The sequence below is a fragment of the Lepidochelys kempii genome, chromosome 5 (genome assembly GCF_965140265.1).
Source record: "Lepidochelys kempii isolate rLepKem1 chromosome 5, rLepKem1.hap2, whole genome shotgun sequence".
NCBI lineage: Eukaryota > Metazoa > Chordata > Testudines > Cheloniidae > Lepidochelys > Lepidochelys kempii.
The window spans coordinates 134,566,383-134,578,655 of record NC_133260.1 but is presented as its reverse complement, the minus strand read 5'-3'; positions in this window follow the sequence as shown (position 1 = coordinate 134,578,655).

Here is a 12,273-nt window from a genome sequence, read left to right as displayed (position 1 = left end):
ACAGACCAGAGTTCCTGAAGATGCGAGCGTCATGTACCTTTCCCGGCCATCCCACGTTGATGTTGGTGAAATGTCCCTTGTGATCCAACAAAGCTTGCAGCACTATTGAAAAGTACCCCTTGTGGTTTATGTACTCGGCGGCTTGGTGCTCCGGTGCCAAGATCGGGATATGGGTTCCGTCTATAGCCCCACCACAGTTAGGGAATCCCATTGCAGCAAAGCCATCCACTATGACCTGCACATTTCCCAGGGTCACTACCCTTGACATCAGCAGATCTTTGATTGCGTGGGCTACTTGCATCACAGCAGCCCCCACAGTAGATTTGCCCACTCCAAATTGATTCCCAACTGACCGGTAGCTGTCTGGCTTTGCAAGCTTCCACAGGGCTATCGCCACTCACTTCTCAACTGTGAGAGCTGCTCTCATCTCGGTATTCATGCGCTTCAGGGCAGGGGAAAGCAAGTCACAAAGTTCCATGAAAGTGCCCTTACGCATGCGAAAGTTTCGCAGCCACTGGGAATTGTCCTAGACCTGCAACACTATGCGGTCCCACCAGTCTGTGCTTGTTTCCCGAGCCCGGAATCGGCGTTCCACAGCATGAACCTGCCCCATTAGCACCATGATGCATGCATTGGCAGGGCCCATACTTTCAGAGAAATCTGTTTCCATGTCCTGATCACTCACGTGACCGCGCTGATGTCGCCTCCTCGCCCGGCATCGCTTTGCCAGGTTCTGGTGCTGCATATACTGCTGGATAATGCGTGTGGTGTTTAATGTGCTCCTAATTGCCAAAGTGAGCTGAGCGGCCTCCATGCTTGCCGTGGTATGGCGTCCGCACAGAAAAAAGGCGTGGAACGATTGTCTGCCGTTGCTCTGACAGAGGGGGGCACGACTGACAACACGGCTTACAGGGTTGGCTTACAGGGAATTAAAATCAACAAAGGGGGTGGCTTTACATCAATGAGTACTTCAGGCAGGACTTCACGGAGGGTTCCAATAAGAAATGGTGCACCTAAGTTATTGTTCTTATTGGAACAAGCAGATTGGTCTGGCCTCTGATTGATACATGGCTAGATTTACCTCACTGCACCTTTTCTGTGAGTGATTGCAGTGTGACCTAGAGGAATGAGTCCCCTAGACGGGGGAAGGGGGGAAGCAAATGAGTACAAAACAAATCTGGTCTATTTCTTGTTTTGATCCACTCCATCTATCTTTTACATCTTTGGCTGGCAGCAGACGATGCAGAAGGACTGCAAGCCATCCACATCTCATGGCTGTTCGGCAGAGGACGGTGCAGTAGGACTGCTAGCCATTCTTATCTCTTGCCTGCCTGGCAGAAGATGGTACAGTACGACTGCTAGCAATCCGTATCGCCTACCTGCTCACCATAAGATGGTTCAATAGGACTGACTGCAGGGCTAAAGAGAATGACCTGGTCAAGTCACTCCAAATTTAGTCCCTGCGCACATGTGTGAACACGAGCACCTTGGACATGACGATGACGGCTACCAGTCATATTGCACCGTCTGCTGCCACAAGGCAAGGGGTTGCTGCTGCTGTGTAGCAATGCAGTACCGTGTCTGCCAGCACCCAGGAGACATACGGTGACGTTTACCTGAGCGGGCTCCATGCTTGCCGTGGTATGGCATCTGCACAGGAAACTCAGGAAAAAAGGCACGAAACGATTGCCTGTCCTTGCTTTCATGGAGGGAGGGAGGGAATGGGGGCCTGACGATATGTACCCAGAACCACCCGTGACAGTGTTTTAGCCCCATCAGAGTGCTCCATTGTGACTGCTCTGGACAGCACTCTCAACTCAGATGCATGATTGTTTGCCGTTGCTCTGACGCAGGGAGGGGCGACTGACGACACGGCTTACAGGGTTGGCTTCAGGGAGCTAAAATCAACAAAGGGGGTGGCTTTACATCAAGGAGTATTTCAGGCAGGACTTCACGGAGGGTTCCAATAAGAAATGGTATACCTAAGTTGTTGTTCTTATTGGAACAAGGAGGTTAGTCTGGCCTCTGATTGATACATGGCTAGATTTACCTCGCTGCACCTTCTCTGTGAGTGACTGCGGTGTGACCTAGAGGAATGAGTCCCCTAGACAGGGGGCGGGTTTGCAAATGAGTACAAAACAAATCTGGTCTATTTCTTGTTTTGATCCACTCCATCTATCTTTTACATCTTTGGCTGGCAGCAGACGGTGCAGAAGGACTGCATGCCATCCACATCTCATGGCTGCCCGGCAAAGAAGATGATGCAATAGGACTGCTAGCAATCTGTATCGCCTGCCTGCTCACCATAAGATGGTTCAATAGGACTGACTGCAGGACTAAAGAGAATGACTTGATCAAGTCACTCCAACTTTAGTCCCTGCGCCCATGTCTGCCCAGGGGCTCCTGATCGACCTCACAGAGGCGACCAGGAGCACCTCGGACATGACGATGGTTATCAGGCCTATTGCACCGTCTACTGCCAGAAGGCAATGGGTTGCTGCTGCTGTGTAGCAATGCCGTACCACGTCTGCCAGCACCCAGGAGACATACGGTGACAGTGAGCTCAACCGGACTCCATGCTTGCCGTGGTATGGTGTCTGCACAGGTAACTCAGGAAAAAAGGCTCGAAATGATTGTCTGCCCTTGCTTTCACGGAGGGAGGGAGGGAAGGGGGGGCCTGACGATATGTACCCAGAACCACCCGCGACAATGTTTTAGCCCCATCAGGCATTGGGATCTCAACCCAGAATTCCAATGGGCGGCGGAGACTGCGGGAACTGTGGGATAGCTACCCACAGTGCAACACTCCAGAAGTCGACTCTAGGCTCGGTACTGTGGAAGCACTCCGCCGAGTTAATGCACTTAGAGCATTTTCTGTGGGGACACACACAATCGAATATATAAAACCGATTTCTAAAAAACCGAATTCTATAAATTCGACCTAATTTAGTAGTGTAGACATACCCCTAGTCTAGTGGCCTAGTGACTGGACCCCACTGCCTCATTAATGCCTAGAAAAAGGGATGCGGAATTGTCACTGTCACCCATCCCTTCAAGCTTTCTGTAATGCAGAAATAATATAAAATGACCAACAAAAATACCCTCCATTGATCTGTTTTTGAGACACTCTTGGAATCGCATGTCCTATTTGGCACTCCCTGGGTTCCATCCAAAGAAAGCAAACAGGAAAACAAAGAGTAGGGTGACCAGACGTCCTGTTTTTAAAGGGACAGTCTCATATTTAAGGCTTCCTGCAGGTGTCCTGACTTTTTCTGTCTCCCCTCCATCAGTACTGGCAGTTCCTGCTGCTGGCCGGATCCCTGCTCGCCAGACGCCCGCCCACCAGCGATGAGTGTGGGGGGTCCAGCAGCCAGTGATCGGGCTGAGTGTGCAAGGCTGGGGTGGGCGAAGATGCAGCATGCAGGGCCGGCTGCTCCCCCTGCTGGTCCATCAGCGCGGCCCCTGCTGCATGCCGGCTCTCGGTAGGGTGACCAGACGAACCATTTTTAAAGGGACAGTCCCCATATTTAAGCCCTTCTGCAAGTGTCCCGACTTTTTATTAAAAACGTGCAAATTGTCCCATTTTTTCTATCTCCTCCACATCAGTACTGGCAGTTCCTGCTGCTGGCCAGATCCCTGCTCACCAGACACCTGCCTACCAGGGGTGAGTGGAGGGGTCCAGTGGCCGATGATGGGGGTGGGTGTGCAAGGCTGGTGGCTGAGCCAAGCTGCAGCATGCAGGGCTGGCCGCTCCCCATGCTGGTCCATCAGCGCAGCCCCTGCTACGTGCCGGCTCTCGGCCAGCTGGGCCCTGCCCCCATCCCGTTTCTGGCCGGCACTGGCTGCACGCTGCAAGCTGCGGTGGCCGGTGAGTGTGGGCAGGCGCCAGGCGGCAGACGGTTAAGTGTCGCCTCTGATGCCCACCCGTCTGCCCTTTACATGACCCCTTCGCACTGTCCTCTCCATGCTTTTCCCCTTCACCCCCCCCAGCCCCGCAGCCCCGCTGCTCCTCCATATCCCCCCCGGCGGGGCACGTCCCGCTCCCAGCACTGTGCGAGAACCAGCCCCTGGTCCGAGCGCTCAGCTCACCAACAGCCTGGCCGGCGGGCTCCGTCCTTCCCCCACCGCCTCTGGCTGGGCCCGCGCCCCAGGAAAGCCCAAGACCCTCTGGCCTGGGGCGTTGGCATGTGCCAAAGCCCCGCACAGCACTGGCATGGGGCATCCTCTTCACCCCTCAGCTAAGCTCTGGAGTAGTGTGGGGGGAAGCAATTTCCAGCCTGTTCACGCCCTGACCCTGCAGGTTTCACAGCTGCCCCCCAGGCAGGGCTTTAGCATTCTCTTCCCTCACCCACCCCCTGCTGCCCTGGGTCCTGCTCCCAGGAGTGTGGAGCTGCTCCATCCTGTCCCCTTGGGGTTCAGTCAACTTGATGTTAATTTGAACGTTTGTACTCCATAGATTGCTGTTGAACTCACTTAAATACGAGTAATTTTACCAGGTGTCCTATATTCAGCAAGGGGAAATGTGGTCTCCCTCACACAGAGACAGCAAGGAAATATTGAAGCAGAAATGTGAAATGTGATGTGAAATGTGAAAGCATTGCAAAGCATGGCAAGCTCAAGAAAGCAGGGGTTGTTGGGCTAGCAAATGATGCAGACAAACTACACAAACTCCTTGTAACTTTGGATTGGCTTTCAGTATCATGAATAGTTACCAGAAATCCTGGAAGTTGTTCAAATATGTCCTTGGTATAAATCCATTGAGGGCACAGTGTTGGAGGGGGCGGGGTGTATATCTGTGTGTGTAAATTACATTTATGCTCCCATTAAGGCTCCTTTACACTTCCAGAGAGGTGAAAAGTGGCCTTGATGTCCGTGAGAATGAGGGCGCTCGATAGGTGTATGTATATATGTGTTCTCTGCAGCTCTACATTTATATTACAGACAGCTGGAAAAACCTATTATAAATCAGAGCCTGGCCCTAAGATGTTTAGCTCTTTTTGAACCATCAGCCAGATTTTGTTTAGGTTCAGTTCTCGTTCTGAGTTTAGGTGCATGCTGGTTTTCACCCCATCTCCCCTGTAAAGTCCTTTTGCGTTATCTTATTGTGACCGATCTTTCAATGACCAGTTGAAGAGCTGAAGATGTGAATCGCTGAGTTTGTTCAGTGCCTCACAAGTCAGACACCAGCTTTTCTGCCCAGGTAGCTCAGGCTCGTAATCCATGACGATCCATCTGGGATGCTCATGGGGCCAGCTCTGCATAACAGTGCGCACACCCTGCTCTGAGGTGGGGAGGTTGGTTAACTTTTTCCTGAATTGTTTTGTTTCGACACGCCTCTGCACTTCCTGGTTTGGAGCAGAGATGGAAACAGAAACACTGAGATGCCACAAGAAAGGCCATTCTTTGATTATTTCTAGGCTGAATAAAACAAGGGAACTCTCAGGAAAGAGCCTGATTTCTTAAGATTTCCAACCCGAAGGATTTCATGTACAGCATCCAAATTGAAATGTACCCATTGGTACTACATTATTACATTGTACGCTCTTTGGGGTGGGGGCTCTCATTTATTTATGCATTATTAGTATTTATTTTTACTGTAGTATCTAGGGACCAGCCAAGATAGGGGCCCATTGTGGAAGACACTGTGCAAACATGGAATGTTAGACAGTTTCTATGGAATAGAGATCTATGTTTGTACCATGCTTAGCACAGGGGAGCCTGTCCTGGTTGGCCTCTAGATGCTACCCCAATATAAATGTGAAATAGTAATAACAATTGCTGGATTTATTCCTGTAATACCAGTGTGGCAAGGGCTGGACTAAATGCATTGGTGCTCTTGGCAAAGATAGTGTTTTAATCTCCTCCTGGATTGCCCTCTGCTCCACTCGTCTGACTAGCCCATCCAGTCCCTTACCAACAATGGTGTTATTTCCCCCTCCTCCTGAGAGATTCCCTGTCCCTTCCCATTCACCTGTAGTGGATGCTTTCCATTCCCAAGTACCTCTCAAAAAGAAAAGGAGGACTTGTGGCACCTTAGAGACTAACCCATTTATTTGAGCATAAGCTTTCGTGAGCTACAGCATCCGATGAAGTGAGCTGTAGCTCACGAAAGCTCATGCTCAAATAAATGGGTTAGTCTCTAAGGTGCCACAAGTCCTCCTTTTCTTTCTGTGAATACAGACTAACACGGCTGCTGCTCCGGTCAAGTACCTCTCAGAAGCTATTGCACCACCCAAAGCAGTAATGCTTCCAAAAAGGGACATCATCAACAGGAGCAAAGGATGCTGGGATGCAACAGAGACCATACCACTGAGCTGGGACAGGGACAACATTGTGGATGAATGAGTGGGGGGACTGGCTGAGCAGAAACTGCTGCTAGAAAACAGCAATTTGTGCCTGGCCTGCCTAGAAAGGCCTCAGTGGCCCAGTACTATTCTGCATTCAGATAGTACAACATAGGACTCTCTCTATGCCTGTGACTGGTTTTTGAATTCAGGAATGTGGCCATACGCATGTCTTATTTTATTAGTTTTATTAGCTCTTTCTCCCTCCCCCCCTCCCCCAGTGTAACGGGGCACACACCATGCCCCTCCGGTTCGGCCCTTCTCCCCCTCTTCTCAGAGACACATCAGGCTCATGCAACACCCATGCTCCTTATTTGTGATCAAGTCCCCACCGCCAGTTTCGAACGATATACAGGCTTTTTACAACAGCTTGGCCTACCACAGGCCTGGCCAGCAACAGAGTAGGCAGCTCCATCAGAGTCTGACCTTTACATCCTGGGGTCCACCCTCCCGTTTTGCTCTCACTTCCTCCCAGACTTATAGCTCCCTCTAGCAAAGCTGCAGGTGTGGTCAGTTACCAGGCAAGCATCAGGCTATCTACCCAGCTCCAGTCCAATCCCCCTGATTGGGGCTGGAGGGCAGGAGCTGATGATGGCTTCTCTAGCAGCATCCTGCCACACCCAGCTTTCTAGATGGGGTGCCCGATTTTATGACTAGATGGACACCTGACTGTCTTCCTAGACTGAGTCTCAGACAGTCACAGTTGAGTCCCTGCTCCGTAGGAAAAATAAATGGCACCTGCCCTTTTCCGGGTGCAGTGGTGCTTACCAGTGTGTTGGAGGGGCAGAGCCTAGGCTCCACCTATTCTCCTGTGTCTGCCCACCCACCCACATGACAGCCCTGTGGCAGAGCTCCCCAGACCACATTGGGACAGGCTGTGAAGGTTGCCTGAGCAGGGGAGTGAGGGGCTGCTCACCCTTATTCCAAGGATGGTGCCATTGAAATCAGAGGGAGTACCCATGAATCTGGGGCTAACCCATATGAGGAAGAAGCGCTAAATGAGAAGAGGAATCCTGCCCAGGGGTGTGTGTTGGGGGTGGGGGGACAACCATTATCATGGACGTTGGACCATCAAGCGTTGGTCCAAAAACCAGACTTTTTTGTGAAATTTTTAATAGAAATTTTGGAATGTTCAAAACATTTTGACCGTTCTATAAATTGCTTGAGACTTTTTTGCAGAAATATTTTTGTTGAAATCTAGAAAATTCAAACATTGTAGACCATGATAGAATTCACATGTGCAAGGGGGCAGAGATAAGGTTGTACTTACCCTAAATTTTTCCATTTCCTGATTTTTTTTGTGCTCTTATATAGTGTTTTTTGGTTTGGGTTGGGGTTTTTTATGGGATATCTATATAACAAAATCTAGCCAGTTGTCTTTATATATATAATGGTGTGATTACAGAATAAATCGTGTGATCTCAGAATATATATATGGGGGGGAGGGTTGTAAATATGTCACTCCTTTGTATGTTTGCCTTTCTGCTCAATGTTACTCTGTTCCTTGCTGCATACATTGGCATCAGGCATACCCTATTGTGAGCATGATTAAGATAAGATTATAGTGTTATTGAAGGTAATCTACCATGGTGAAACCTTTAGCTCTAGTAATTAGCTTCCCTGTTTTTTATTTGGCAAGGACAGCAGTGGCAAAATGCCTGGAGACCTGATTCCTCCACCTCCTGTGGGAAACCGTGAGGAGGAGGCTAAGGAGGAGGTGGAGCTTATCCTTTGTAGAGATTTCTCTCCAATCATTCTAATTGGGAGGGAGATTACCATGCACATACAAAAAAACCAACAACAACATACACACACATACACCCCACTCATCCCAAACCTCACAGGTCTGTTCTGTGTCTTTGCAGAAACATTCTTTGTCCTCTCCTTGGTAACGTGGTTCTGAGGTTGGGGCATCTGCAGTTGATATATATATAATTTGTATATGATGGTATATGATGATAACTCCTAAACGTGAAAAAGAGGACTGAGGCCTTAATACTGAACCCGGACCACCTGAATCTATCGAATTCTAGATGTGTTTTTAGAAAACAAAGAATGGTTATATGCTAAGGATGAGCCTTGATTTTCCCACAGGAAAAATATAATATCTCAGGTCCTGCATTACTTAAGCAAACAAAACTTCCATTGAAAGCAATGGAACTAAGTCAACACAAATTGTATGCAATGGGAATTTTCCTTTAAAGACTACTGGCTCAGAGAGCCATTGGGTCAGTAAGTTACAGGAGCAGAAAATTTGGCCTATAGTATTTTCCCCTCCTCACCAAAGGATGCTTATTGTTGAATTCTGCCTCTAGATGCACATTTTTGTTTTGTGAAGATTTTTTTTTTAAACAGAAGTAGCAATCTGGGGTGTATTTCCCCCTTGCTGAGCATAAATAGCTCTAATAATAAATGTGCATGGAGCCTGATGTGCGAAAGGGTCCAAGACATGCATTCATTTTGCACCTTTACCTGCACTCTGCCCACTAATCTCGCTGGGGACGACTTTTCAGGCTATGAACCTTTCCGCAGCTTTCAGACAGCTGCCATTTAAAACAGGAAACCGTCTATCACGAATAGATGCTCTGGTTTATACCAGTAATGTGGCAGACACTCGGATCAAGGCACTGCAGAGATTATAGTGCAGGGCTTAGTGCTGTGGGGTTTAAACCCATACATAACTAGTGTGGTACACGGCAAAAAATACAAAACCAAACCCACAGCAGCAAGTCTCAGAGTCTGGGTCAACGACTCAGGCTCGTGGGGCTAAAAATGGCAGTGCAGATTTGCCATCTGACAACTGCCCAGGCTCCATCTCAAGCTATTTTTAGATCCCAAACACAAGCCCCAGGAGCCTACGTCAGCTGACCAACGGCCTACCACTCACAGCTGAGGGTCTTCTTTTGCTGTGTAGATGTAATCTAAACTGTAGTTAGACCCCCGCGGATGGCCCAGGCTTGTGGGGCTTGGGCTAAAGGGCTGTTTAATTGTGCATTCTGCAGCCCAAGCTCTGGGACCATCCCACCGCGCAGGGTCCAGAGCCCAGGCAGTATCCCAAACCCGAATGTCTACACCACATTATACAGTCATGCAGCCTGAACCCTTTAGCCCGAGTCATAGAAGCACAGAATCTCAGGGTTGGAAGGGACCTCAGGAGGTCATCTAGTCCCACACCCTGCTCAAAGCAGGGCCAATCCCCCACTAAATCATCCCAGCCATGGCTTTCTCAAGCTGGGCCTTTAAAACCTCCAAGGAAGGAGATTCCACTAGGTAACCCATTCCAGAGCTTCACCACCCTCCTAGTGAAAAAGCTTTTCCTAATATCCAACCTAAACCTCCCCCACTGCAACCTGAGACCATTACTCCTTGTTCTGTCATCTGCTACCACTGAGAACAGTCTAGTTCCATCCTCTTTGGCACTCCCCTTCAGGTAGTTGAAGGCTGCTATCAAATCCCCCCTCATTCTTCTCTTCTGCAGACTAAATAAGTTAAATTCTTTCAGCCTCTCCTCCTAAGTCATGTGCCTCAGACCCCTAATTATTTTCGTTGCCCTCCTCTGGACTCTCTCCAACTTGTCCACATCCTTTCTGTATTGGGGGGGGGGCAGGGACCAAAACTGGACGCAATACCCCAGATGTGGCCTCACCAGTAAGAACATAAGAATGGCCATTACAGGGTCAGACCAAAGGTCCATCCAGCCCAGTATCCTGTCTACCGACAGTGGCCAATGTCACGTGCCCCAGAGGGAGTGAACCTAACAGGTAATGATCTAGTGATCTCTCTCCTGCCATCCATCTCCACCTTCTGACAAACAGAGGCTAGGGACACCATTCCTTAACCATCCTGGCTAATAGCCATTAATGGACTTAACCTCCATGAATTTATCCAGTTCTCTTTTAAACCCTGTTATAGTCCTAGCCTTCACAACCTCCTCAGGCAAGGAGTTCCACAGGTGGACTGTGCGCTGAGTGACAAAGAACTTCCTTTTATTTCTTTTAAACCTGCTACCCATTAATTTCATTTGGTGGCCCCTAGTTCTTATATTATGGGAACCAGTAAATAACTTTTCCTTATTCACTTTCTCCACACCACTTATGATTTTATAGACCTCTATCATCTCCCCCCTGAGTCTCCTCTTTTCCAAGCTGAAAAGTCCTAGCCTCTTTAATCTCTCCTCATATGGGACCCGTTCCAAACCCCTAATCATTTTAGTTGCTCTTTTCTGAACCTTTTCTAATGCCAGTATATCTTTTTTGAGATGAGGGGACCACATCTGTACGCAGTATTCAAGATGTGGGCGCGTACCATGGATTTATAGAAGGGCAATAAGATATTCTCCGTCTTGGTCTCTATCCCTTTTTTAATGATTCCCAACATCCCGTTTGCTTTTTTGACTGCCGCTGCATACTGTGTGGACGTCTTCAGAGAACTAGCCATGATGACTCCAAGATCTTTCTCCTGATTAGTTGTAGCTAAATGAGCCCCCATCATATTGTATGTATAGTTGGGGTTATTTTTTCCAATGTGCATTACTTTACATTTATCCACGTTAAATTTCATTTGCCATTTTGCTGCCCAATCACTTAGTTTTGTGAGATCTTTTTGAAGTTCTTCACAGTCTGCTTTGGTCTTAACTATCTTGAGCAGTTTAGTATCGTCGGCAAACTTTGCCACCTCGCAGTTTATCCCTTTCTCCAGATCATTTATGAAGAAGTTGAATAGGATTGGTCCTAGGACTGACCCTTGGGGAACACCACTAGTTACCCCTCTCCATTCTGAAAATTTACCATTTATTCCTACCCTTTGGTAAATAAATTTACCATTTATTTCCTACCAGTGCTGAATAGAGGGGAATAATCACTTCCCTCAATCTACTGGCAATGTTCCCACTAATGCAGCCTGCTTGGCAACAAGGGCACAGTGTTGACTCACATCCAGGTTCTTGTCCATTGAAATCCCCAGGTCCTTTTCTGAAGAGCTGCCGCTTAGCCAGTGGGTCCCCAGCCTGTAGCAGTGCATGGGATTCTTCCGTCCTAAGTGTCCTTGTTGAACCTCATCAGGTTTCTTTTGGCCCAATCCTCCAATTTGTCTAGGTCACTTGGGACCCTCTCCCTACCTTCCAGAATATCTACCTCTCTCCCCAGCTTAGTGTCATACACAAACTTGCTGAAGGTGCAATTAATCCCATCATCCAGATCACTGATGAAGATGATGAACAAAACCAGCCCCAGGACTGACCTTTGGGGCACTCTGCTTGATAACGGCTGCCAACTAGACATAGAGCAGTTGATCACTATCTGTTAAGCCTGACTATCTAGCCAGCTTTCTATCCACCTTATAGTCCATTCATCCAGCCCATACTTCTTTAACTTGTTGGCAAGAATACTGTGGGAGACCATATCAAAAGCTTTGCTAAAGTCAAGGTATATCACGTTCACCACTTTCCCCATATCCACAGAGCCAGTTATCTCACCATAGAAGGGAATCAGGTTGGTCAGGCATGACTTACCCTTGGTGAATCCATGTTGACTGTTCCTGATCACCTTTCTCTCCTCCAAGTGCTTCAAAATGGATTCCTTGAGGACCTGCTCCATGATTTTTCTGGGGACTGAGGTGAGGCTGCCTGGTCTGTAGTTACCCAGATTCTCTTTTTCCCTTTTTAAAGATGGGCACTACATTTGCCTTTTTCCAGTCGTCCTGGACCTCCCACATTTACCATGAGTTTTCAAAGATAACGGCCAGTGGCTCTGTAATCACATCAATCAACTCCCTCAGCACCTTTGGATGCAGTGCATCTGGTCCCATGGACTTGTACATGCCCAGCTTTTCTAAATAGTCCTTAACCTGTTCTTTCACCACAGGGGGCTGGTCACCTCCTCCCCATGCTGTGCTGCCCAGTGCAGCAGTCTGGGAGCTGACCTGGTCTGTG